This window comes from Furipterus horrens, unplaced genomic scaffold (genome assembly GCF_987537825.1).
Source record: "Furipterus horrens unplaced genomic scaffold, mFurHor1.1.pri manual_scaffold_17, whole genome shotgun sequence".
NCBI lineage: Eukaryota > Metazoa > Chordata > Mammalia > Chiroptera > Furipteridae > Furipterus > Furipterus horrens.
In genome coordinates this window covers 78,100,609-78,123,806 of record NW_028327187.1, presented here as the reverse complement: position 1 = coordinate 78,123,806, position 23,198 = coordinate 78,100,609, and the positions used below count along the sequence as shown (strand labels likewise).

Here is a 23,198-nt window from a genome sequence, read left to right as displayed (position 1 = left end):
TTGGGTGGAGCAGACTGTGAAAGCCTCGGGGCAGAGGGGGAGGGGAAGCCTCCATGAGCAACTAACCTCAGCTTCCTAAACTCAGCAAAAGGTCGGAAGCATTGTTGTAAAGGCCAGGAGCCCTGTGATTCTGTCAGCCCGCCAAAGACGGACGAAAACCCAACTTGTGCGATGCAGCTTTAAAGGGGCTGATGATTGACAGAATGTGTAGCAGTGGATGGGGTGGAGCCGCTGGGTGGGGTCTGGGACCGGCAGCTGGGAGAAACCAAAAGGAAGAAAAAAGAAAACCATTGCCCCTGATATCGCTAATGCCGGGCGGAGAAAGCTAGCCAGAAAGGTGGGGAAAGGAGGGTTTTAGAGCTCACCTCTACTCTTACCCACGGTCAGCTCTCTCAAACCCTTCTGTCTCCTTTGGAGATAATTGAAATCGAGTATACACCGGCCCTTGTCGGTGCCCATTCCCTCTAACTCTCCACTGAACTAGGTCTGTAGTACTAGGGAGTGAGGATCCGGAGTCCGTCAGCTCAACCCCAGCCCCGCCCCGTCCGTTGGCCCTGGCCCCAGGCTGGGAGGAGAGGATGCCTTCGGAGGCGCAGAACCCGAAAGTAAGTCTCTTTAATTTTGCCTACCCACCTTCTCCCCTCCCCCCTTTTACCCCCATCAATGGGGTCTCCGCTGGGCAGCGAAGGAGCCACCTTATAGAAAGAGACTCTTTCAAGGAAGATCCGGAGGGTGGAGCAGGGTGGGGTAAGAAAGGGAGGGAAAGGGGAGGAGGGGTGGCGCTAGGGGAGCTGCCATCCACGGAATAGGCTCGATCAGAGTTTGGTGGTTGTATGGTTAGAGACTCGATTTCCCCTCAGGTCATTAGAGCCTCGACTTACCCCATCGTAGCGTTCTTTCTTTTTGTCATACTCCAGCATCCTTATCAGGTTGCTTAAAGCCCCTAGCTGTGAGTTGGGAGGGCTCCATCTTGCCTAGCTTCTTAAAGTGACAGTGCACTAGTTCAACTGAGGGAAATCTATACTGGAAATTAAATTTCGAGAAAGGACAACATTGACTCCCCTTACTATGACACTATAGGTGTTGGGGGAATTTATGGAGAGGATAGCTTTTTCTCCTTATCAACCTCCAAACTCGATTCTAATATGCAGTTGATTCTCAGAATGAACACCCTCAAGTTGCACATTAGTTAACTGCAGTCAATTAGCAGTTTTAGCTGAATGGAAAAAAAAATTGTTTCCAAAGAGGTGCCATAGCAGTGCAGATGACTTGAAAAAATTCATTCATTCTACAAATACTTATTTGTATGCTAAGTTATTTGAATGCTAAATTCATTGCTTATTGCTGATCCCACTGCTGAGCAGTGTCTATTAATATGTTAAGACCATGCTGAGCGGTGTGTCACTGACTTCATTCTTAACAGATTGATGACCAAGGTTTCTTCTTAGGATATAAAGATAAATGTTGAATTTGATTCGAGTTTTTACCAAGCATCCATCACATCAAAGTTTCAATGGTTTCCGTTTATTGTCTTTCTTTTAGTACCAGGCATCCATATGCCCAAGCCAAAGTGTCTGGGAGATCCAGCTGGAAGAGATAGGAACTCAAGTCAAAATGGCATGCAAAAGGAAAAGGGCATTATGCTTCAGTAGGGAAGCTAAGGCTGCTTTGGATGATCTGCTATTCCCATGTCCATGTGCCATCAGGAAGATTGTGTTGGGGAGGAGGGTTTCACCAGTTCCCTTCTGATGTTAAATAAAAGAACTGGTGTGGTCGAGACTTGTTAGAAGGCCTCAGATGGACCAGTGACATCTCTTTCATGTTTTTCTCTCATCTTTCTGTTTAGGGAGGGTGGCAGGACTGGGTGGAGACTAATGATAACCCACAGGTCAAAGAAATGAAAACGTGTTGTTTGAGGTTTTAGGTCTAGTATTTCACTCCGTTAGTTTCTATTTGATCAATGGAATGCCACAGATCCCAGTGTTCTACAATTTACCAGTTCAGCTGTTGCAGAGCCCCTCCCTTCCTTAATGTGTTGGGTTTCATTGCATCCCCAGTGCCAACTCTCATTAAGGGCATGTGTTAGTTCTAGGTTCCTAGGCAACATTTAACTAAAGCACTTTCCCTCCATCCCCTCTCTCCTCAATTGGGTATCCAAACCTCAAAGTGACCTTATTCTGAATGGCCATATCACTGAGTCCTCTGGATTCAGATAAAGAAGAAAGCCTCACTTAGGGTTATTTCTCCTTTAAGTCACTGGCCTATGGGCTCCTAAAAATAAAGGAAACATAATTTAACTGTAACCCCTCTGATTACTTTCATCAGTGGGAGAACTATTGTCTCAGAGCCAAGCTAGAACCACTTGTATATGTTATACCCACTGAACTTGTTATCCACACCTTTGTGTGGAAGGTGGAGAAGGAACAATGTATTGGTACCATAGCCAGCCTCCTGCAGTTGGTATATATGGAATATGTTAGAAACAACTATGATTCCATTTTAACATTTGATTGTCTTTGTGTTTGTGCTGGTTTATTTTTCTTTGGGACAGTTTTTAGTTGTAGGACATGGAAACTAGGCAGTTCTTAGCTGTCATAAAATTCCATTCCTGAAATACGGTTATTTTCTTCCTAGGACAATGAAAGGTTTGTGAACCCACTAACAAGTACCACAAGCAAGCAATAGAAATCCTTTTCCAAGGTCTTCGAGTGGCTCCCCCAGAGCAATTTAAATTGTTTGCTGTCATTCATTCTGTTTTCTGGGATTGTGGAGAATTTTTATCTACTTACAGACAAAAGGGTTTCATGAGGGATAGTTGTAAAAAAGACACTTTGTGCTCTCTTTCTGTAGTAGAGAGTGGAAATAGACGTACTTTTGACCCCCAAGTTCCCTTCTCAAATACCTGTATCTGATGGACTAGGCTGTTCTTGCCTGGACTGAAACAGCTTGCCCATACATTTACTTTGGTCTCAGTTCCTTCATAGCCTTCAAGAATAAGGAGTTGTGATAAAGATATCAAAAAAAGTATATGGTGTTATGATATTCATTAATCCATTCAACAAATACTTAGTAAAACTCTGTTCCGTGCCATTACTTCACAGACTGGAATTTTAGCAATGAACAAAACAAAGCCTCCTTCCCTCTTGGAGATTATATTCTAATGAGGGTGTGTTGGTAAAGGGGAAAGCCAGTAACAATAAAGGTATTTGTTGGGTAGAGATAGGTGGGAGGAAAAAATATAAGGCACTTGGGATTGGGGAGATATATTTAATATAGGGCAGTTAAAGAACACTTCTCTGATATAGTGATATTTAAAAATATATCTGAATGAAGTGAGAGAGTCAGCTGTGAGAATATCTGAGGGGATGGTGTTCTAGACACAGGACATAGAATGTGCAAAGGCTTGGTATGTTCAAGGAACAGTAAGAAGGCCAGCATTACTGGAGTGGAGAGGTAGAGAGTGGTAGGACATGTGGTTAGAGAGACAGAGAGGGCCTGATCATACAGGAACTTATATTTTGTTTTTTATTCTGAGTAAGATAGGAAGCCATTTTCAAAGGAAATAATCAATGATTATTTTACTTAAAATTTTACTCTAGTAGGGAGGATGAATATTCAGTTGTTCATTTAAAAAGTATTTTATTTATTTATTTTTAGAGAGAGGAGAAGGGAGGGAGAGAGAAGGAGAGAAGCATCAATTGGTTCCTCCAACTTGGGACCTGGCCCACAACCCAGGCATGTACCCTGATGAGGAATTAAATGGGAAACCTTTGGGTTTGCAGGCTGACACTCAATCCACTGAGCCACACCAGCCAGGGCTTCAGTTGTTCATTTTAACACAATCAATATGGTTTATGTTTTTATGCTTTGTATAGAATATTCCTTCAAAGAAAAAGCTTAGTAAGCTTATTGCTGAAGTTATGTCACCTAATACAATTTAATTTTATACTATTGTTTTATAACATAATTATCTGAAAAAGGATTCAAACACATTTGAAACTACTTAAATATAAAACATCTTTTCAATGCACTTTAATAAAAAATCACAATAAACTTCTTAGCACTAGAAGAATGTTTAAACTAGTAAAGAAAAATCACAACATTTTGTAGCACTGTTTTACTTTTATCATGAATTTGTGAACATTTTTCACATGAAACTTTTTTTATTTAACTTTCAGTGTTGTTGGAACACATGATTTTTTCTAAGCTATTCACTATCCTTCTCCCTGAGTTCTTCCCAGTGAGGAAGTAGTTTTCAGGTATCATTTTATTTAATCCTCACAAGATTATTGTGAGGCACTATTATCATCTCCATTTTATAGAAAGGAGACTGAGGCACAGAAAAGTAAAGCACCTTCCCAAAAGTCACACAGCTAGTAAGTTGAAGAGTATCCATTCTTTCCTATACCTTCTAAGAAGTTGTTCCATCAGCTTCCTTCTTTTCTGTCTTCAATTTCTTTTACTTCTTTGGTTTTCTTGCCCATTCAACTATCCCTGCCTAATATAGTTAACATTTATTGAAGACCTACTCTGTGCCAAGCCCTCTATTGAGCACTTCACATGTATCGATTCATATAATACAACAATCCTATGTAGTAAATACTATTATTTCCCCCATTTTTCACTTAGGAAAATTGGGGCACAGAAAAATCAAGCAACTTGCCCAAGTTTTCACAACTAGTAAATGGCAGAACTCATTTTGAACCCAAGTCTACAAAGCCTATACCTTAATTATGATGCTATATTGACTATTCTTCAGCATGCAGACACATTCTTTCCCTGGTCTAAATTTAACAATTTCTGTCTTTCTTTAACAATACTCACTCATATTACCACCCTATTTTTCTGCTGTTTCCATTTAGATTGTTACTGAAACCACTTTTGCAAAGTTACCTAAAGATCTCCTAAATGTTATGTCCAGTGCTCTCTCTTTAGGTTTTTAACATACTTGATGTTCTACTACATTTGAGGCTGTTGTACGAGGGGGGACCCAAATAAACCTCAGAATTTATTTATTAAAAATTGTATATTTATTATTACATGTTTAAACTTTAGTCACCTTCAAAGTACTCTCCATTTAACATTATATGCCTATTGGGACATTTTCTCGACTGCTCAGAACAGTTATTGAACTTGACAATTTTGATGCCTCTTAGTGCTTCTGCCGTTTTTTGTTTCACCTCTTTCACGTGAGCAAAATGTTTCCCTTTGAGGACTTTTTTCATGGGGACGGAAGTCGCTTGGGGTGACATTGAGTGAATAGGGGAAGTTGGGCATGGGGGTAATGTCATTTTTTTTGTTTTGTTTTGTTTGTTTGTTTGTTTGGTAAAAAAAAAAAAAAAACTGCTAAACAATTAGCATGGTGTGGGCAGGTACACTTGTAAATCACCCATCATGAAATGGGCAAATGTGTTGAGTCTTAAAAAAAATTCACGACAGCATGGATGGAACTGGAGACTACTATGCTAAGTGAGATAAGCCAGGCAGCAAGAGACAAATACCTTATGATCTCACCTAATACAGGAACCTAATGAAAAAAATGAACAAAGGAGCAAAATAGAACCAGAGGCATGGAAACAAGGAACAGACTGATAGTGATCAGAGGGGAGTAGGGAAGGGGAGGAGATGGGAAAGAAGGGGAAGGGTCTAGTCAAGGAACTAGTATAAGTGACCCATGGACATGGACAACAGGTTGGGGATTGACTGCTGGAGTGGGAAGGGGGGCTGTGGAGAGCAATGGGGAAAAATTGGGACAACTGTAATAGGAAAACTAAAAAAGAAATTTAAAAAATTCACTGAAGCTAAATACAAAGCTTTCACAGCAATGCCAGCTGGTACAATGATACAGATGGGCTCATAGAACACACCTATCTGGGGAAGCCTGTATTACAAGGAGCCCACCCTCAAGAAGATTAATTCAGGGTTCTTTTTTGGTCTCCACTCGTGCATTCCTTTTTTCTTTAAAACCTTCCATTTCTTGTCTTTCACAACAATATCTTGTATTACCACCTACCTCTGGGACTGCTCTTTTCATTCTTTTTTCTTGTCACTCTATAATCCTTATTCAGATTATCTCACCCACTTAAGAGTTTCAACTGCCATTTGAATGCCTGTATGACAAATCTACATCTCTAAGCTGAATGTTTTTCCTGAGCCTGGACTCACCTATTCATCTGTTAACTGCATATCTTAACTTGACATGTCATACTTAGTATGCCTAAAACTGAATTCATCATCAAGCCCTGCATTCCCATTTTTATCCCTGATCAACAATCACATAACCAACCAAAAAATAAAGCCTAGAATCATCTATGATTCTTCCTTTTTTTTTTCCCTTCTAGATTTTGCTTCTTGAATCTTTGTATTCTCTCCATCCCTACTTATTGTTGCTTTGCTTAATTTTTCATCATATTTTATCTGGCGTGTTAAAATAACTCCTTTTACTGTTGTTTTATCTGTCTTCAATCTCTATGACCTTTATTATGGGCTGAATTATGTCCTTCAAAATATGTTGGAGTCCTAATTCCTGGTACCACAGAAGGTGATTGTAGAGACAGAGTGTTTATGGGGGTATTCGAGTATAAATAGGGTCATTAGGAAAGACCCTAACTCAATATGACTGGTATATATCCTTATAAATATCCCTGGCTGGTTTGGCTCAGTGGATTGAGCGTCGGCCTGCGAGCTAAGTGTCGCTGGTTCGATCTTCCAGTCAGGGCACATCAGAGAAGGAAAACTCTGACTCCAAAAAACCTCCGCTGCCTTGCGGCATACCTCTTCAGGGGAAAGGCTAAGGGAGTAAACCCCGACAGAAAATCCGGAGCCGGAGTCCCTAAGGCGGTTTGACGTTGTAGTCAACACCGGCAACTCCTGCGGCGCACCTGAAGCCAAGCTGTATTGACTCCGTCTTTCCCTTGGACCCTTCAGCTGCGAAGAGAGGGGGGGTCTGCTGCATGGGCAACAGCAGACCCTCCATATCACCCTGCCCAGGCTCTGTAGCTTCAGCTTCACTGGAGAGGACACTCCAGCGTCATCGCAAGATGTCGATTCAACACGGGAGGAGACAGATACCGTGTCACTCCCGAGTCGGACTGCACGGCCATTCTTGGCGGTGCAGATAGACTCTTAAGAAGCTACACCATCGTCTCTCGAGACGGACGGCTGCCGACGATATCCTTATAAAAAGGGGAAATGTGGACACAGAGACAGATTCACATGGATGGAAGATGATATGAAGGACACAGGGAAAAGATAGCCATCTGCAAACCAAGGAGGGAGGCCTAGAACAGATCCTTCCCTCATAGCCTTCAGAAGGAACTAATCTTGCCGACACCTTGATTTTAGACTTCTATCCTTCAAAGCTGTGAAACGATAATTTCTGTTGTTTAAGCCATCCAGTTTTTAGTACTGATAGCACCATGAACAGACTAATATAGAGTCCAAACTAGTCTACATATTAGGATATTTCTAAAATACATGTTTTTATTTTTCCAGTTCTATGTACAGAATCCTTCAAAGACTCCCCATCACTTACAGTATTAAATCCCTGCCTTTTAGTAAGACACTTAATCGTTTGTCCTCAACCTAGCTTTTGTGTTTACTGCCTGTGACTTTTCCTCATCACAGGAACCACATTAAACTAACTGGTAGTAATTGAACATGCCATGGTCTTTCACAAATACCATGTCTTTGTTCTAGAAATGTCTTTCTCCTTTTTACAACATGTACTACCCCTCCTCCACCTTTCCTTCTACTCCACCCTTCTCTTTTTGGTAAGCTCTTGTACATATCATGATATCCAATTCAAGTGTCATTTTCTCTGTGAAGCCTAGCAGTACCTTGAAATATGCATAGGATTTGGGTGTCCATAGTGGAGCAGAAAGGACATTCTAATCAGGAAGAATCATATAACTAAAGACAGGTAATGAACAACAATATAATGTGGGCCTAGAGAGGGATGGAATAGGGTTGGGAAAGAGATGAGATTAGATAATAACTCTACTTTTGGTGGTAATATAGGTGGGGCAAAATCAGCTGCTGGAGAAGCAGCAAGATCAATATTCTTCCTCTATAGTGTCTCAGGGAAACAGCTAGGTCTTAAAGAATGTTATTATCTAGCTAATATTACCTGATGCTGAGATGGCATGTATTTTGTTCCTTAGAAAGTTGTCTTTCTAACAGGTCCCTGAAATGGGGGCACTTTTGCTGGTCAGTGGTGGCATAGTAGTAGAGCAGAAAATATTCAGAGGAGTTTACAGTGCTTTTCGGCCATAGCAGATTGTGATATGCAGCTTTGGCTTATTTAAACCTGGCTATATATTAACCATTCCTACATATATAATGCAGATAGTTTTGAAAGGGGAAGCAACATTCATTCATTAATATTATTTGCTTATTCAACATACATGCCCCGGGAACCCTCTATGTGGCCAGCTTTGTGCTACACGCTGGGAATACAAAAATATAAGACACGTACTATTTGCCAGGGACCACGTTGAGCCCTTTTCATATTTCTCATTTAAATTCATAATAGGGTTATACTTATTTTGTTAATAAGGACACTGAAGCTTACAGGGAGGCTGAATAAACTCAAGGAGGGAAGAGTTGGGAAATTGACAAGTAAGCAAATCATTAATATGAGCAGGAAAGATGTAGGTGACATTGGGGGTGAAGGAGTCAGAAAAGAGTTGCTAGAATAGGTGATGTTTGAGTCTTGAAGAATAAATAGAAGTTTTCAAGGTAGGCAAGTATAGAAAATAAGGACACTGTAAATGGAAGTAACATAATGTGTAAATGAATGGAGGTTCCAGAGAAATGGTGTATTTAGGAAATAGTGAGTGTTTCATTATGGCTGGAGTATAAAGATGTTCTGGGTCAGTGGCAGGAAAAAAGACTAGAAAAGTAAGCAGAATCAAGATACAACCACAAATAAAGGAGTTTCTTTTTTATAGAAACAGTATTAGGAATACTTTCCCTAAAAGTCATTCTTTACTTTTAAAAACCTTAGGAATTACATAAACAGCTGCTTCTAGTGCTAAATAGAGACACTAGAGACATCTTTAGCACTGTGTCAGTCAACAGAAACCAGAAAATTTTCTGGGGCCAGAAGGTAGACACAAACCTGAGCACTCACTGAACCCCAAGAGTGATTGCAGATCAGGGGAAAAAGGCGAGACCTGTACTTTCTAGCTGTCCAGAATAATAAATATGGCTGCTTGTCAGGTATTCAACCAATTAATAATAATAATAATATAACAAAAATAACAATATAACAACAATAACAATAATAAATGTGACAGGTAGTACTCTAAGCACTGAATTTATTATTTCCATTTGGTAAATGGAGAAAGTACAGCACTTCAAGTCTATAACCATACCTGTAAGGAAACAGAAAATTCTGCTAACTGGCAGGACTTGATTTTGACCTGATAGTTTGGCTTCACAATACACATTTTTAATAATTATAACATGTTTAGCTAGCTAGTCAGCAAAACCAAAAAGAATTAAGTTGACTCACTAACTCTGGTCCTAAATATCAGTGTAATGCAGTGTACAAATGGATACATATAAAAATATAGTAATAGATGAAAGATTTAAGAAGTTAAGGAAGCAGCAGGTGAGACAGAAAGCTTGTTGAGGTCATAATTCAAGGGCCCACAAACCACATTTAGGCCGCAGATACACTTTATATTGAACAACATTTTCCAAAATTTGATTTCATTACAAGAGTATAAAACATGAAGTATTTTATGTAAAATAAAAGTTTGCAGGTTTCTTGAAAAACTTGAGATATTTTGCATCACTGGGCCTGTACTGCTGCATGATAACAGTCACCAGGAATCCAGCAGCAGCTACCCCTTTAGACATCATATTTATTCATTTCTTTAGTTGCAAAAGGTGAAGCCAGCTGGAGCTAGTGTAAGCACAAGAGGAATGTTACTGGATCTTGGGAATGAATTGGGTTTTGGAAATGCGAAGTTGTTGGGAACCCAGGCTGTTTTTTTCCCTATGTCTCATATCTGCTTCCCTCTGCATATCAGCTTATTTTTTCTCTTAGAAGATTAGAGCATGGGGTTGGCAAGAGATAGCTCCTTTATCTTCTGAGTCCATATGTTGCAGTTCAGTCACATAGAAAGGTATTGGCTGGCTCTCAGTACCAATTACCAAGTCACAGGGAATTGGCACTGATCTACTTGGCTTGAGTTAGTTGCCTACCCCTAGATAAATGAACTTTGGCCAGGAGTCTAGGGTTACATAATAAAAACTAGGGGCACATATTTGTAAATCGGATAGGAGTTACAAGGGGATCATTATGGTAGAGCAGACACTTCCAAATGTATCCCTTGTACCAAGCATTATTTTGGTTCTGCTCACTTTGTGGTAGGTAGCTCCTTGTGTTCTCTTGGAGCTCTTTCAACCTTCTGTAGGCTTGGTCTATCTGATCTTGCCAGGTTTAGTCCTGTTATTTTGGGAGTGTGTAGGGTTCAGTATGCCCCCACTGTTCCTATTACAAATCTATTTGAGGTCAAAATTGCCAGAACACCTCACTCTGACTTTCTTTTAACATTTTGAATCCCACAGGGCTTCCTTTCTCCAGTAACTTAAAATCACTGTACCAACCATTATAACGACCTATAGGTTTACTGAATAAGCCCTGCTTAGTGCATTCTTAGAGAGTTAACAACCCTGTATGAAAAGAGGGGAGGGAGATGTAGAGGAGAGAAGCTAATGGTTGATGTACTCAGGACAGAAGAATTAGCAAAAGTTTCATTCATAAATGTAATGCCTGAGCTTTAGAATTGGACAGGATGACAAGGATTTATTGTGTTTTTGTTTCTTGAATCCCCTTGACTCAAGGAGCTTTCCTAGTTTTGTGGTTCCCAGCTGAGGCTTTGGATACTTCCTTTTTCAATGATTTTTTCTATGATTTCAAAGTTCTCTTCCTGATACTCCTTACAAAAATAGCAGTCGATATTGAAGGATTCCACTCTCAGCCCAGAGCTTTGGGGTGCAGGGATTGCTAGTCCCAGAGGGTGTTGAGAGGGAAGCTTACCCCACTCCGCATAGTGCTAAAGTAAGCTGTCCTGGCTGAAACTATCCTTTCTCAAGATCATGGGATGGATTCATTCCAAAGGAATTCAATCTCTGCCCCAGACCTGCAACCTTTTCTGGCATTTGCTTTGCCTTTTATAAACAGAACAGAATTACCCTAACTTCCTCAAGCGACAAGTTGCTTATTGCTAGGGTAATCGCCTACACTCCTCAGTGCAAAGAGGGAAGAACTCAGAGCCAAAGCCAGGAAACTTCTTAGAAAGAGAAATTCACTTAGGATATTTGGAATCTGAACAGACATTGGTTTGCTCTGGCTTTCCTCTTTGTTGAAGTTAAAGTTGCAATAAAGTTAGTATGGGTCTGTTACTGTGGATCCTCCCTCTGCTTCCCTTAAATCCTTCACTTGGCAGGTTAAGACAGTATTTATTGCAAACGACAAAAAAAGTTACCATTTATTGAGCAATTGCTACATGACACTGTTCTAAATTCTTTTTTTTCAGTCACCTTAGTTTTTATTTATTTTTTCTTTTAAAAATATTTTATTGTTTATGCTATTGCAGTTGTCCCACTTTTTGCCTTTGGCCCCCTCCACCCAGCCCCTCCCATTTCCATAGTCAGTCCCCACGCTGTTGTCCATCTCCATGGGTCCTTCAGATATATTTTTTTACTAATTCCTTCACCTTCTTTCAGTCAGTCCCCACCTCCCCCCTCTCCTCTTACAGCTGTCAGTATATTCCAAGATTCTATGCCTCTGGTTCTATTTTGCTCATCAGTTATTTTGTTCATTAGATTCTTCTTATAAGTGAGATCACACAGTATTTGTTTTACACCAACTGGCTTATTTAACTTAGCATAATAGTCTCTGGTTCCATCCATGCTGTCACAGGAGATAGGAATTCCTTTTTTATGCTGTGTAGTATTAAATTGTGTAAATGTACCACAGTTTTTTATCCACTCATTGAACTCATGGACAGTTAGGCTGTTTCCAGTACTTGGCTATTGTAACTAGCGCCGCAATGAACATAGGAGTACATAGGTTCTTTTAAATTGGTGTTTCAGGATTCTTCAGGTATAACCCCAACAGTAGAAGTGCTGGATCAAAAGGCCGTTCCATTTTTAGTTTTTTGAGGAAATTCCATACTGTTTTCCAGAGTGGCTGCACCAGTCTGCATTGCCACCAACAGTGCACTGGGTGTCCCTTTTCTTCACATTTTTGCCAGCACTATTTTTTGTCGATTTGTTAATGATGGACATTCTGAACAGTGGTAGGTGGTATCTCATTGTGGTTTTAATTTGCATCTCTTTAATGGCTAATGATGTTGAGCATTTTTTCAAATGTCTGTAGGCAATTCATATGTCCTCCTTGGAGAAGTGTCTATTCAGGTTCTTTGCACATTTTTTAATTGGATTGTTTGTCTTACTGGTGTTGAGTCATATGAGTTCTTTATATACTTTGGAGATGAAATCCTTGTTTGAGGTATCATTGGCAATTATGTTCTCCCATACAGTTGATTCCCTTTTCATCTTACTGATGTTTTCTTTAGAGGAGCATAAACTTTTTGATTTGATGTAGTCCCATTTGTTTATTCTTTCCTTTATTTCCCTTGCCCTAGGAGATTTTTGGTGAAAATATTGCTACGTGGGATATCTGAAACATTACTACCTATGTTTTTCTCTAGGACTTTTATGGTGTCATGGCTTACATTTAAGTCTTTTGTCCATCTTGAGTTTATTTTGGTGTATGATGTAAGTTTGTGGTCTGGTTTCATTTTTTGCATGTCCTTGTCCAGTTCTCCCAACACAGTTTACTGAAGAGGCTATTTTTACTTCATTTTTTATGCTTCTTCCCCCGTTGTCAAATATTAATTTACCATAGAGATCTGTTTTTATTTCTAGGCTCTCTATTCTGTTCCATTGGTCTCTATATCTGTTTTTGGCCAGTAGCAGACTGTTTTGATCACCATGGCCTTGTAATATAGTTTATCAGATATTATGATTCCTCCTACTTTTTTCTTCTTTCTCAATATTGCTGAGGCTATTCAGGGTTGGTTTTGGTGCCATAAAAATTTTTGAAAAATTTGTTCTAGATCTGTGAAATATGTTACTGGTATTTTAATAGAGGTTGCATTGAATCTATAAGTTGCTTTGGATAGTATGGACATTTTAATTATGTTAATTCTTCCAGTCTATGGACATGCTATATGCTTCCATTTATATGGATCTTCCTAATTTCTTTCTTTGGTGTTCTGTAGTTTTCTGAGTACACATCTTTTACCTCCCTGGTTAAGTTTATTCTTAGGCACTTTATTTTTCTTGTTGCTACAGTAAATGGCATTGTTTTTTCTAGATTCTATCTCTGATGTTTCATTGTTGGTGTACAAAAATGCCTTTAATTTCTGAATATTGACTTTGTATTCCACTAGTTTGCCAAATTCATTTATTAGGTTGAGTAGTTTTTTCATGGAGTCTATGGGGTTTTCTCTGTACACTATCATGTCATCTGCAAACAATAACAGTTTTACTTCCTCCTTTCTAATTTGGATGCTTTTCATTTCTTTTTCTTATCTGATCTCTGTGGCTAGAACTTCTAAAACTATATTGAATAGAAGTGGAGAGAATGAACACCCTTGTCTTGTTCCTGATCTTAGAGGGAAAGCTTTTAGTTTTGCCAGTTGAGTATGATGTTGGCGGCAGGTTTCTTGTATATGGCCTTTATTATGTTGAGGTATGCTCCCTCTATTCCAATTTTGCTGAGTGTTTTCATCATAAATGGGTGTTGTACATTATCAAATGCTTTTTCAGCATCTATTGATATGATCATGTAATTTTTGTCTTTCATTTTGTTTATGTGGTGTATTACGTTTATTGATTTGGGAATATTAAACCATCTTTGCATCTCTGGGATGAATCTTACTTGATGGTGGCGTATGATCTTTTTAATGTGTTGCTGGATCCAGTTGGCTAAAATTTTGTTGAGGATTTTAGCATCTATGTTCATCAGCAATATTGGCTTATAGTTTTCTTTCTTTGTTGTGTCTTGACCTGGTTTTGGAATTAGGATAATACTGGCCTTATAGAAAGAGTTTGGGAGTCTTCCCCCTTCTTGAATTTTTTGGAGTTGTTTGAGGAGGATAGGAGTTAGTTCTTCCATAAATGTTTTGTAAAATTTGCCTGTAAAGCTATCCAGTCTGGGGCTTTTGTATGCCCAGGGTTCTCTGATTACTGCTTCAGTTTCACTAGTTGTTATCAGTTTACTCAGGCTTTCTGCTTCTTGATTCAGTTTGGAAGGTTTTATGTTTCCAGAAATTTGTTTATTTCATCCAGGTTGTCAAATTTCTTGTCACATCATTATTCGTAGTAATTTCTTACAATCCTTCACTTTCCTGTGGTATTGGTTGTGATTGCTCCTGTTCTTTCATTTCTGAATTTATTTATCCCCCCCCCCTTTTATGAGTTGGTTAAAGGCTTGTCTATTTTTTTTTCCCAAAGAACCAGCTCCTGGATTTATCGATCCTTTGAATTGTTGTTTTAGTCTCTATGTCATTTAATTCTGCTCTGATATTGATTATTTCCCTCCTTGTACTCGTTCTGGGCTTTGTTTGCTGTTATTCCTCTAGTTCTTGTAGATGTAGGGTTAGGTTGTTTATTTGAAGTTTTCCTATCTTTTATGCAGGCCTGTATTGCTCTGAACATCTCTCTCAGGACTGTGTTCACTGTGTCCCATAGATTTTGGGCTGTTGTGTGTTCATTTTCATTTATTTCCAGAAACTCTTTGATTTATTCCTTGACCTCATTGTTAACCCATTCATTATTTAATAGCATGTTATTCATTCTCCATGAATTTGAATGTCTTTGAATTTTTTCCTTGAGGTTGTTTTCTAGTTTCAAGCCATTGTGATCTGAGAAGATGCTTGATATAATTTCAAATTTCTTGAATTTGTCAAGGCTTGTTTTGTGTCCTACCATGTGGTCTATCTTTGAAAATGTTCCATGTGCATTTGAAAAGAATGTATATTTTGCTCCTTTGGAGTGAAAGTTTCTCTATACATCAATTAAGTTCATTTGATCCAGAGTATTGTTCAGTGCCACGATATCCTTTGTATTTCTTTGCTTGGAAGATCTGTCCATTGTTGACATAAGGATGTTAAAGTCCCCTATTATGAGAGTGTTGCTGTTGATATCCTTCTTGAAGTACTCCAAGATTATTCTTATATATGTGGGTGCTCCTATGTTGGGTGTTATATGTTTGCCAGGGTTATGTCTTCTTGTGGATTGTTGCCTTCAGTATTATGAAATGTCCATCTTTGTCTCTTTTTATGGCCTTTGTTTTGAAATCTATTTTGTCTAAGTATTGCAACTCCAGCTTTTTTTCATGTTCGTTTGTTTCAAATATGTTTTCTATCCCTTCACTTTCAGTCTGTATAGATTGTTTTTCCTGAGGTGGGACTCTTGTAGACAGCATATTGTGTGTCATGTTTTCTTGTCCATTCAGCTACCCTGTGCCTTTTGATTGGAGCATTTAATCCATTTACATTTAAAGCTATTATTAATAGGTACTTATTTATTGTCATTTTTCCCTTTGTACCTGTGCTCCTCTCCCTCTCCCCCTCTCTCTCCATCTTCTTAAAGCAGTATATTTAACATGTCCTGCAGTACTGCTTTGGTGGAGGTGTATCCTTTTAGACTTCTTTTGTCTGGGAAACTCCTTATTTCACCTTCCAGTTTGAATGAAAGCCTTGCTGGGAAGAGTAGTCTTGGTTGTAGGTCTTTTTTTTTTTTTCATTGTTTGAAATATGTTTTTGCCATTGCCTTTTTGCTTGTAATGTTTCTGTTGAGAAACCTGCTAGATAGCCTTATCATAGCCCCTTGTATGTTATTTGCTGTTTTTCTCTTGCTGCCTGTAGGATTTTCTCTTTGTCTTTGAATTTGCCATTTTAATTATGATGTGTCTTGGAGTGAGCCTTTTTTGGTTCATCATCATTGGGACCCTCTGTGCTTCCTGGACTTGTGTGGCTTTTTTTCTCATCAAGTCAGGGAGTTTTCTTTGATAACTTTTTCAAGCAGGTTTTCTCTCCCTTGCTCCCCTTCTTCTCCTGGTATCCCTATGATACAGATATTATTATGTTTCATGTTGTCCTGCAGCTCTCTTAAACACTCTTCATTCTTTTTTAGGCTTTATTCATCTTGTTGCACTGTCTGGGAATTTTTTTTCTACTTTGTCCTCCAGCTCACTGATCTGATCTTCTGTTTTATCTGATCTGCTTTTATTTCCTTCTACTGTCTTCTTCAACTCAGAAAGTGTATTTATTCTTCATTTCCTCCTGGCTCTTATTGATAGTTTCTATGTCCTTTTTCATGATGTTGTAGTTCATAATAAACTCCTTTTAGCTTTCCTGGAGTTCTTTGTAGTTCTCATTGAGCTCACTGAGCTCATTGAGCTTCCTTATAAGCATTATTTTAAGCTCAGTGTCTGATAGTTTGCTTGTCTCTATTTCATTTAGTACTCTTTCTGGGGATTCCTCCTTTTCTTTCACTTGTTTCTTTGTCTCTCCATTTTAGGTGACTTCTTGTTTGTTTCTGATTCTTAGATTGATCTCCTTTGACTCCCTGTCTTCAAAGTGTGACCTTCTGTGGTAGGAGACCCGTGGGATTCAGTAGTACATGCAGTCTCCTTGATCTCCTGAACTTGATGCTCTTGGGATGCCCTTTATGCCATTTATGTGAGCTGTCTGGTTATAATTGGGTTTTGGTTGGTTTGGGGTCACTCTTTGGTGGGTCCTTCTCTTTGGCTAGCTGACTGAGAATCACTCCGCCCACCACATCTTGTGTACTGTTATAGAGGTGCTGCCAAAACAAAACCAAACAACCCAGGAAAGAAACCCATACCCACAAAAATAACCCCCAACAACAATGACACTCTCAACAACAAATGAGCCAGTATTATTAGAAAGATGTAAAGATATTAAGACTATTATAAGCAAGGAAAATCAGATAAGCGATGACTGACTGAAATACAAATTATTTTTGAGATGGGAGAGTGAGGAGCAATATGATTAGGGAATAGAGACAAGGCAATGAGAGAAAGTAAAATTTACATCATAAATACAAAAAGGGGAAGAAGGTGGAATGAAGTAAGAGAAGGGAAGCATATAGTATTAGGTTTAAACAGAATTTATAAAATATATAATAGGGAGAAAAAGAACAAAAACATAAATAGAAGAAGAAAAAGAAAAAATAGGAACCAAATTAGAGAAAAAGATTCACCACAGCGCTATTGACAACCAATGAGCAAAGATTAATATAGGTGGGATGGGACTAAGGGAAAAAAAGAAGGAAAGAAAAGCTTAAGAGATGTCTAGAGAAAAGGGAAGTGATTTTGAAATGATAGAGGGAGAAGGAATTCTGAAAGTGAGGAATGAAAACCAGGCTAAGACAGGGAAAAGTTCAAATTTAAAATGAAAAAAAGAAAGGGCATGAGGAATGTAAAAATGGAGTAGGAGAGGAGAATGATAAGATTTGAGATTTGAAATACCACAATAGTGCAGATCTATGAATAAAATTGCAGAAGTCTAAAAACAAAGACCATATCCACAGCCAATGAGCAAAATTGGTCAAGGTGGAGAGAGAATAAGTGTATTTTAAGAATAGAAAAAAGAATGTGATATGACTAATGACAACAAAAATGGTTTTGAGAGGCTGGGGAGGGGATAAATAGTAAGAGTGCAGAATGGAAACAAATCATAGCAAGGGAGAAGATAAAATTTAAAACCAAAATAAAATGAGGAAATAAGAAACTAAAATGGAGTAAGAGAAGGGAAGAGCAAGATATGAGATTCAAAATAAACTATAATATATAAACTAGTGACTTCATTTGCACAAACCTGAAGGACAAGAAATGAATGTTAAAAAGTTCTGCAGGAGAAAAAATAATGCAAATCATGAAGAAGACCACAGTAGAATTTGTCTCAGTAGAATCTAGTGTTTACCACTGTTTCATCTTTCTTGATCCAACCCTGGTGTATCAGATGGTGTCCCAGTCCGGGTGTAGGCAGCCTGTTCAGGACTACCAGTGATCCACAGTCTGTAGCTGTTTCCTTCAGTTGTTAATCTTGTCAGTCTGTAATCAGCAGTCAGGCTTAAGCACCACAGGGTGGGGCAAGAGTAATTCTTGCAGGTGGGGTTATTGCTTCCCTTCAGGCTGATGCCACTTGTGGGGGAGTGGTCTACCTGAGCGAGATGGCTCCTTCCATATAGCGTATCACTCAGCATGGGGATCCTGTAGGCTGCTTGCTCAGTTCTCTCCCCAAAGCCACCTTTCCCAAACTCTTCTCAAGCATCACCTAGTCCACTCTGCCCTCCCTCTGTTGGAACTTAGTGTATATGGATGCCAATGAAATTTTGTGTGTTAGCCCTGTAAGAAGCTCTCTGTAATTCCAGCTGTCTCTCTCAGGCTGGCAAAAACCCCTGCTGCTTTTCACTTTTTGTGGCTGGATGTTATCTGGTTTACTTTCAGCTCTGATGCTGTAGGCTGGGATGCCCAGTTCAGGATTTAGACCCTACACTTTTTAGGGGGAACCCCTGGCTGATGAAATTTTCCTCTGTACCATCTGCTGCCTCCCATGGGAGCCCAGCCAGCTCTCTCATGTCTCCTTTGCACTCCATACCAGTCACGTTGTGATGAAGTGGTTTCTCCTGTCTGTCCATGGTTAAAGGGCTTCTCTTCAGCTATTGTTCAGTTGGTTATTCCAGATGATTTCTCCACAATTTAGTTGTAATTCCATATTGGTCCTGGGAGGAGGTTAGTGTGGCTTCCTTGTACTCCTCTGCCATCTTGGATCTCTCTTTTCTGTTGATTTATTAATTATAGCCCTTGTGACAGTTGTGAGGTGATATCTCATTGTGGTTTTAATTTGCATCTCTAATGGCTAGTGATGTTGAGCAGTTTTCATATGTCTTTGGGCCATCTACATGTCCTCCTTGGACAAGTGTCTATTCAGGTTCTTTGCCAACTTTTTTTAAAAGTATATTTTATTGATTATATTGTTACAGTAGTTCCAACACCCCTCCCCAAGCAATCCCCCCACCCCAGTTCATGCCCATGGGTCGTACATACAAGTTCTCTGGCTTAACCTTTTCCTATATTATTCTTTTAAAAAAAATAATTAAGTAATTATTTTAACAATAAAAAATAACAATCCCTCCCTCTCAGACTTAAGATCCTTTATAATCTTATGAAGGATAATGGGCGAAGGTCTTGAGCTCCTCTAGCTGCTTCGAGCTGGATATGGTCATCGTCCTACCTCCCCTTGGGTTCAGAAATCCCTAATAAGAGTGGGGGCGTGGAGGGGAGGGTGGCCTTCCCACATGGGGAAGGATCGTGCAGACTCCAGGTCGGTCGGCTGTCCCTGAACAACAGCATGCTTGATTAACAGGCTGGCATCCTTGTTCTATTCTGGGGGCAACAGATTTGGCAACAGGGTTAAAAGACATCATTCAATCCATAACCACTAGATGACAAAAGGCAGGTATTAATTTTTCAATGTCCCACATTAGGGGAAAAAAAGGGCTTCTTTGGAGGAAGGTGTGCCAGGCATGTCTCACCTGTCCAAAACCCTTTTACCCATTATACTTAGTTTGGTCTAAGGAAAATATTTTAGGTTTTGCCCCTCTCAGACCTCTGGGCCATTTCTGTCGTAGCCATTAGAATAGAAAAGAGAAACCAGTTTTAAAATGAAGCCCACAGACCACCCCATTCTTCACCAACCCAGCCACTTAATTCAACCAAACCGTTGAGTCTCAGGAGGCAGCGATGCAGACAGGATTAAGTGAGGCCTATACTTACAATCACTCAGGTAATGAGATCATAGGCTTATGCCTTCTGGTTCAATTTTGCTTATTTGTTTGTGTTGTTCATTAGTCTACTGTAATAGGTGATAGCATAAGATATTTTTCTTCAGTTGCTTGGCTTATTTCGCTAAGCATAATTCTCTCTAGTTCCATTCATGTTGTTGTAAATGGTAGGAGTTCCTTCTTTCTTTCTGCTACATAGATTTCCATTGTGTAAATGTACCACAGTTTTTTGATCCACTCATCTACAGATGGGCACCTGAGGTTGTTTCCAGCACTTGGCTATTGTAAATAGTGCTGCTATGAACATCGGGGTGCATAGGTTCTTTGAATTGGTGTTTCAGGATTTTTTGGATATAATCCTAGCAATAGAATTGTTAGTTCAAAAGGCAGTTCCATTTTTAGTTGTTTGAGATAATTCCATACTGTTTTACGTAGCAGCTGCACCAGTCTGCATTCCCACCAGCAGTGCACCAGGGTTCCCTTTTATCCGCATCCTCGCCAGCACAAGTTGTTTGTTGATTTGTTAATGATGGCCATTGTAACTGGTGTGAGGTGGTATCTCATTGTGGTTTATATTTGCATCTCTCTGATGGCTAGTGATGTTGAGCATTCTTTCATATGTCTATGGGCTCTCTGTATGTCTTCTTTGGAGAAGTGTTTGTTCAGGTCCTTTACCCATTTTTTAATTGGGTTATCTGTCTTCTTGGTGTTGAGTCATATAAGTTCTTTATATATTTTGGAGGTCAATCCCTTGTCTGAGGTATCATTGGCAAATATATTTTCCCATATGGTTGGTTCCCTTTTCATCTTGCTGACGTTTTCTTTTGCTCAGCAGAAACTCCCTAGTTTGATGCTGTCCCATTTGTTTATTCTTTCCTTTATTTCTCTTGCCTTAGGAGATATATCAGTGAAAATGTTGCTATGTGGGATATCTGAAATTTTTCTGCCTATGTTTTCCTTTAGGACTTTTATGGTGCCACGGCTTACATTTAAGTCTTTGATCCATCTTGAGTTTATTCTGGTGTACAGTGTAAGTTGGTGGTCTAGTTTCATTTTTTTTGCATGTCCCTGTCCAGTTCTACCAGCACCATTTGTTGAAGAGGCTCTTCTCTCTCCATTTTATGTTCCTTCCCCCTTTGTCAAGTATTGGTTGACCATATAGACCTGGGTTTATTTCTGGGCTCTCTATTCTGTTCCATTGATCTATATGTCTGTTTTTATGCCAGTACCAGGCTGTTTTGATTACCATGGCCTTGTAGTATAGTTTGATATCAAGTATTGTGATTCCTCCTACTGTGTTTCCTCAAGATTGCTTTGGCTATTCGGGCTCTATTTTGGTTCCATATAAATTTTTGAAGTATTTGTTCTAGGTCTGTGAAATACGTTGCTGGTATTTTAATAGGGATTGCATTGAATCTATAAATGCTTTTGGGCAGTATGGACCTTTTAATGATCTTGATTCTTCCCATCCATGAACATGGTATATGCTTCCATTTATTTCTATCTTCCTTAATTTCTTTCTTCAGTGTTAAATAGTTTTCTGACTACAGGTCTTTTACCTCCTTGGTTAAATTTTTTCCTAGGTACTTTATTTTTCATGTTGCTATGGTAAATAGGATTTTTTATTAGTTTCTATCTCTGAAATTTTTTTGTTTGGGTTCAGAAATGCCTTCAATTTCTGAATATTGACTTTGTACCCTGCTATTTTGCAGAATTCACTTATTATGTTGAGTACTTTTTTAGTGGAGTCTATAGGGTTTTCTATGTACCCTATCATGTCGTCTTCAAATAATGACAGTTTTACTTCCTCTTTTCCAGTTAGGATGCTTTTTATTTCTCTTTCTTGTCTGATTGTTATGGCTAGAACTTACAAGACTATGTTGAATAGGAGTGGAGAGAGTGGACAGCCTTGCCTTTTTCCTGACCTCAGGGGGAATGCTCTCAGTTTTTGCCCATTGAGTATGAGGTTGGCTTCAGGTTTCTCGTTATCGCCTTTATTTTGTTGAGGTATGCTCCCTCTATTCCCATTTTTCTGAGAGTTTTCATCATAAATGGGTTTTGTGCTTTATCAAATGCTTTTTCTGCATCTATTGATATGATCATGTGGTTTTTGTCTTTCATTTTGTTTATGTGGTGTGTTATGTTTATTGATTTTTGAATATTAAAGCATCCTTGCATCCCTGGGATGAATCCCACTTGATCGTGGTGTATAATCTTTCTAATGTGTTGCTGTATCCGGTTTGCCAATATTTTGCTGAGGATTTTAGCATCTATGTTCATCAGCGATATTGGTCTGTAGTTTTCTTTCTTTGTTGTGTCTTGACCTGGTTTTGGAATTAGGGTAATACTGGCTTCATAGAACAAGTTTGGGAGTCTTCCCTCTTCTTGGATTTTTTGGAATAGTCCGAGGAGGATAGGAGTTAGTTCTTTCCTAAATGTTTTGTAAAATTCACCTGTGAAGCCAGGGCTTTTTCGTGCCGGGAGTTTTTATTATTACTGCTCCAATTTCCCTAGTTGTTATTGGTCTATTCAGGCTTTCTGCTTCTTGATTCAGTTTTGGAAGATTATATGTTTCTAGAAATTTGTCCATTTCCTCTAGGTTGTCAAATTTCTTGCCATAGAGCTGTTCATAATAATTTCTTACAGTCCTTTGTATTTCTGTGGTATCAGTTGTGATTTCTCCTCTTTCGTTTCTGATTTTATTTATTTGGGTCCTCTCTCTTTTTTTCTTAATGAGCCTGGTTAAAGGCTTGTCAATTTTGTTTATCTTTTCAAAGAATCAGCTCCTACATTTTAAAAATAATTTCTTTATTTGTTTGTTTATTTATTTTATTTTTAGAGAGAGGGGAAAGGAGAAAGAGAGGGAGAGAAACATTACTGTGTGGTTGCCTCTCACTCATGCCGCCAACTGGGGTCCTGACGTGCAACCTAGTAATGTGCCCTGACTGGGAATCGAACCAGCGACACTTGGCTCACAGGCCGATGCTCATCCATTGAGCCACAGAAGCCAGGTCCAGCTCCTACTTTTGTTGATCTTTTGTATTGTTTGTTTTGTCTCTATTTCATTTAATTCTGCTCTGATCTTGATGATTTCCTTCCTTCTTTCTCTGGGCTTTGTTTGTTGTTCTTCCTCTAGTTCTTGTAGCTGTAGGGTTAAATTTTTTTATTAGAGATTCTTCTATCTTTTTTAGATAGGCCTGTATTGCTATGAACTTTCCATTCAGGACTGCTTTTGCTGTATCCCATAGGTTTTGAGTTGTTGTGTGTTCATTATCATTAGTTTCCAGAAATTTTTT

General features: G+C 39.0%; 1 protein-coding gene across 1 annotated transcript in view; it reads left to right on the top strand.

The window, feature by feature from the left end:
- The first annotated feature begins 295 nt into the window (after window positions 1-295).
- Window positions 296-23,198, top strand: part of KLF8 (KLF transcription factor 8) — a 153,379-nt gene continuing 130,476 nt past the window's right edge. The window contains exon 1 of the mRNA XM_090264509.1: window positions 296-605. The gene's annotated coding sequence lies outside the window, so the exon portion shown is untranslated. The remainder of the gene's footprint in view (window positions 606-23,198) is intronic.